Source organism: Cololabis saira, chromosome 22 (genome assembly GCF_033807715.1).
Source record: "Cololabis saira isolate AMF1-May2022 chromosome 22, fColSai1.1, whole genome shotgun sequence".
NCBI lineage: Eukaryota > Metazoa > Chordata > Actinopteri > Beloniformes > Belonidae > Cololabis > Cololabis saira.
In genome coordinates, this window is record NC_084608.1 from 2,030,771 (window position 1) to 2,036,770 (window position 6,000).

The following is a 6,000-nucleotide window of genomic DNA, read 5'->3' on the forward strand; positions in this document are numbered from 1 at the left end:
TGAAGTTGTCCAGCTCTATGGTCATTTGGGACCTTTTAAGCAAGCAGTCAAACACATAACACCTAACATGATTTGGTTCAATGAGATGAGCATTTATTTGACTGTTCAACATGTTGCATACATTTTTATGTACGGTATATTGTTATCTGTGTTATAATAATATTGATTTCAACCTTATTTATCAATCCTTACAGATTCTGAAACAGTTCCAGAGGCCACTGGAAGCAATGCCCACCGTCTTCACAGCGCTGAAACATGGACTGACCTTTGGAGCCAGCACCGCATCCTGTGAAAATTCATTTTCCACTCTTAAGAATGTCTTCACAGAGCATCGCCTATCTATGCTTCATCAACGCACGGCCAACCTCATCCAGTTGGCATTTCAGAAGGACTTGACTCTGAAATTTAGGAATGAGTGGAAGGACAATGTGTTACAAAGGTTTCACACAGTCCACAAACGTCGCCTGCCATTCTACTAAAAGTGGTTACATCTTGGTTAAACCAAATTAATATTACTTGCAGGCAGAATGGTCACACTGCTTTGTTTTGCTCCTTTTGCTCCCAAGCTGCTGTAGCTACCTCCCCTAGCATGAACGTTTACTCCAGTGTTACTCCAGTGACATCAGTGCTTATGTTTCTATTAGAAGAGAAGCTGTATGGTGCTGTTCTGTGTACGCCACAGCCCCCGTTGCTGTTCTTTGTTACATAAATGTTTGACTTTGATTGGAATAAATGGACAGCACAGCACTACACTACTGTATTGTTTTTTTAAATATATTTTGGGATGAACTGCCCGTTTTATTGAGAGAAAATTATTTGACAATACTGTAGGAGTTGCCACGGAGCCACTGTGCAACCTGAGGCAGATAAAATGTAAGTTGAAAAAGTATGCCCCCCCGAAAAAATGTAATGCCCCCCCTCTAATTTGTTTCTGCAGCCGGGTCTGTGTGTGTGTGTTACTTCTGAACAAGTTTGTGACTTTACTCTGCTTTCTGCAGCATAGGCCTATAGGCTTGCTTGGCTCAATAAAAGTGAGAATAAATGTAGTTTGGTGGGTAGGATGAGGTGTTGTTGAACATTAAAATGACTATCATAAGGACCCATCGAGAATACTCCGCCCCCTCTGTACTGAGAGCCACGCTCCGCTACTGCAGGGGAAGGTATCCAGTATTTTGCTAATTGGAGAGTTAAAATTGCGCATATAGACACCCGATATGACCCGAAAAACCCCAAAATTTCGAGCGAGGGCCCCCCCCGGCCATTTCGCACAGGGCCTCGCAAATCTCCCAGACGGCTCTGGGCGGAGTGATACGCCACAGTACGGCACTAGGTGCTGTGTTGATGTTCTAAAATCCTACACTGTTGAGGGACATTAAAGTACACTGGAACTCAGCAGAAGTTGTCCCCGTGTTTATCCTACTCACGACCCCAAAAAGGTTTAATTTGATAAGGTAAGGCTTAACTCTACACCAGCCTTACATAAGTAAAAGTTCAGAGCTCAAAACCCTGCAAGAGTCCCGTGATCGGGACCAAAACGGTACTAGTTTCTTCTGAGCGGAGGAAGATTTTGGTCCGCGGGTCGAGGCGCGGTCAGCACCAATACACTGCTCGTTACTAGTCAACACAATATAGGCTATTAATATTAATAATCCAATATCGCGATACAGTTTGTCACCTCCACGACACGTATCGTGACGTTTTTGTATCGCCAAATTTCGTGGCACGATATATTGTTACAGCCCTACCATTTCCTAACTGAGCTGTGGGGCAGAAGGCTGGCAGAGGAGAACATGTGGCCCACCAGGTGTGATTAATGACCTCAATTAGAGCAGGTGAAGCATCAGTATAAAATGATCTGGTATGACAAAATACTTCAAGCACAAGGCTTTGGTCATTCTTCTTATGACTTTTGCAGAACTATTTGTGTTTAGCTTGTTGTTAGTTTGCATTTAAATATGGTGTATCCGTGTGTTTTGAGGTGAGTTTTTAAGTTTGGTATTTGTGTTGGTATTTCAAATGATTGATGTTGTCCATGTGAACAGGACATCCTGGCTCTGTTTCCTGCTCTTTGGCTTTGGAGGCTGTATCCCCACTAAAAAAAGTAGGTAAATACGTCCATGGACCTTATCAGTAGGATGTAATTGGGTGGGCAAATAAGTAATACTGGCAAGTGGATGAAGGATCACGTTCTCAGCATTTTAACTGCAATAAGGTCATATTTGATCAGATTGAGGAACACTCTTGTCAGACGTATTTAGCTGGCTACATGGTGACAGCAGCACACACTAAAGACGTGCTAATAAATCTGTATTCAGGCCAAACCGGTGTGGGATCCGGCTATGGCACAGGATCCGGTCGTCGTGAATGAGCTGGCTTTGGCGCTGGCGGCGCGGGATCCGGCTATGGCGTAGGAACCAGCTACGGTGCAGGCTCTGGTGCAGGAAGTGGCCTTGTGAGGGACCAGGATGCAGGGATCTCCAGTATCATTGAGGAGCTGCTGAGCCTCAGGCCTAACCGTCCCTTCCCAGACTTTGCCTGGACCAGTGACCACGGTCCCCTCGGCGTAGTTGAGAAGCACCCTCTATACCCTTCTTCCCACTCTGTTCACTCCAGCAATGGCTACCAGAGAGCAAGGGACGTCCAGGTTAATTCTAAATATACCACAGATACTTTTGACCACATTCCTATTGACGACCAGAAAGGGTCTGGATCTAAAGGGCACAAGACCTTCTAATGAGGTGACAATCTGAATATTGATGCTATTAGATGCTGTACTGCAAGTGGTTATATTGACTGTTGCCTTTTTCCTCTGCAGGTCTGACCACAACACTGAACCTGTTTGCCATAATAAACTTGTAATTTTCAGATGAGGCTGTGTAACTTCCATCTTTAAAGGTTTGACATTCCTTCACTGTAGTGGCTGATGCATCTTGTTCATAGTTGCCCTGGTTACTGTTTTGACCCTTGATGTGCTTTTAAACTTAAGAGCCCCTTTTATGGCGTGTGGCTGCAACTCTACTAGAAAGACTCTAGAACCAGCAAACTGAATGGTGGTAAAGCATGACTCAAACATATTCATGAGCGGGACCGTGAGGCTTTGAATGTGGACGGAGCTGGTGCCGAGGGGGGAGTGCAGTCTCAGTTTTCTGTTTGGAGTTGGCTGAGATTTTTATATATGAAACTGCTTTAAACCTACATGCCTTAGCATAAAAGGGCTGTGAATGAGATCAGTATTTCCGCGTAAAACTGTGATCGGGGTCATCAATCACTAAAAGGGAAAAGAAATTCTGTTTCACATCTAACTTGAATATGCATGTGAGTGAATCCTCTGTTATGACACTTCTATAAACAGACTCTATTTTGTTTGCTCTAAAAGCCAACACACTGACTACAACTATCAAAAATACCCTATTGGAGGGGGAAATGTATCTTCTGTTTCAGAGTGAAAACGCCACTTTGATTTAAAAACCTTGTGAAAGATGTAATTTGGTGCTTCAATCATCTCACTCACTCATCTCCCGCTTTATCCGTTGCCGGGTCGCGGGGGCAGCAGCCTCAGCAGGGATGCCCAGACTTCCCTCACCCCAGACACTTCCTCCAGCTCTTACGGGGGGAGTCCGAGGCGTTCCCAGACCAGCCGAGAGACATAGTCTCTCCAGCGTGTCCTGGGTCTTCCCCGGGGTCTCCTCCCAGGTGGGACATGCCTGGAACACCTCCCTAGGGAGGCGTCCAGGAGGCATCCGGTACAGATGCTTCAATCATGTGACACTTAATGGCCGCGTTTCCCAGATTGGTTAGGAAGCTCTTAAGAGCTTCTCAGCAGCTGTCTTGAACGCTGTGAAAGTACGCGTGTCCCAAAGTCTTTCTTAGCTTAAGATCTTTCACTAAGGAAACGTAAGATCGCCCTGACCCGCTCTTAACGGCCTTCTTGGCAACCAAACGCTCACTGCAGCCGCCTCAGGTGAAGTTATATCTGACACTCAAAGGAATACTAAAACCATGCATAGTGGTGATTGTGCATTCATAGCTACAGGCAGGCCAGCTGACGGTCTTGTCTGGGCCCCGGACAAAATAATCTAAGACGGGGCCCCCCTGCGCCCGGATCTCTCCTTCTTCCTCTCCTCTCCCTCTGCTCTTCAGGTTTTTATACAAGCTAATGGACGTTAACATTAGAGCTAGCCAGTTAAGTTACAAGGTTGGTAAACATTGGCTGCACTGTTTCTTACCTTGCTCTACACTGACTTTATTAATTCCAGCTTCACCGTCACCACCTTTTTAAAATATTTGTGTAGAGATAGATATACTTTATTAATAGACTCAGGGTCCATTTAAAAAAGACAAACACACATACAAATTTAAAAAAGACAGTCATGCCAGTGTTTCCACATTGCTGATATCTCACAGCACTCAGTCCAGGATTGGTCAACAGCATTAAAACAGTTTTGTGTGTCATTCAGTCGACTAATGAATCTATACATCAATTTTCTCAGAACATGAAAAGTGTTTATCCGTATTTGACAGAATAACTCACTCGCACTAACCACCTGGGTTTTCCCATCAAAATACGTAGGCAATCATTATAGGCAACCTGCAGTTTGCGGATGCTTGCCTTTTTTAACTTAACCCACAAGGGGGCAGTGTAGAGTAGGGTACAGTATGCTCTGAAGAGATTCATTTTAACTTCATCAGAACACCAGGAACATTTACACTTCAGCACATTTGCTTGTGTATATAAAACACGCCGTTCCCTAAACATATCATCACAAAAATCATCAGTGATGTGTCCCAAATACTTAGCAGTGTGACAAAAAGGTAACACATTAATGATGGGAACACCTGGGGCCTCATGTACAAAGACCTGCGTGGATTTCCTACTGAAACATGGCGTACGCTCAAATCCAGAAAACGTCCTACGCACAAAAAAATCCAGATGTATGAAACTGTGCGTAGACATGAATCCAAGCACATTTCCTTTGTACATCCCAATCAACGTGGAATTGAGCGCACATGTAGGAGTACCAGACTCCCTGTCCACGCCTCCATTTAAATATGCAAATGCATTTGAATAGGCCCTCGAGGGCCGGTTTCCCTGTTTAATTGCACCATGATACAAGGAGCTGTGTCATCAACACAACTATCCAGACTTTGATGACAAGCTGGTGACGATCATTAATTAGAATCAGGTGTGTTAAAGCAGTGAAACATCTAAAACATGCAGGACACCGGCCCTTCTGGGATTCAGTTTGACACCTGTGACATATTTATTTATTTTCTTTAATATTCTTTATTTCATTCAAAAAAATAAAATAATTCAATACAAATACAAATGTTCTTAACTCGTGAATGAAAAGCAAGCAGAAAGAAGAAGAATCTTATCTGATCTGCCCCTTTTTCCAAGAAATAACTTCACAAATAACATAAATTAATCATATAATCTGTACATTAATGGAATGAAAATGCTTCCTGTTAACGTACACATATTCATCCAGTGTTGGTGCTTTTATAGCAATGTGTGTGCAGTCGATAGCTCCGATTACATTAGGAAAACCGGCTAAATATTCTTTGTCTTCTTACTGCGCCATTTGTGATATCTTCTAACACTGCCAAAGCTGCCATTGTTGTTAACAGTATTTCTGCACCACTTTGCTTTTATATCCACTCGTGTAATTGCAGAGTTGAATGTGTTAATTGTTCATCAGTGTGTCTCTGATGTGCACATCACTCTGAGGGCTAATTGTTTTCACATTATTAACAGTTTCCCAGCATCACCACTACGTGTCGCCAACGGACCAATAGCTGTGGAAACGTGCGTACGCCAGCCATGAAGTTGGCGTCGGGCACCGCACATTTCCACGGTCATTTCACTCTTGATACATGATCTGAACGTTTGCGTGGAAAAGGGCGTACGCCATGTTTTTGTGCGTACGCACGCTTTGTACATGAGGCCCCAGTTCCTTATCACCATTAGTTCTACAAATCATAACAGAGCTCTTTTTAGCA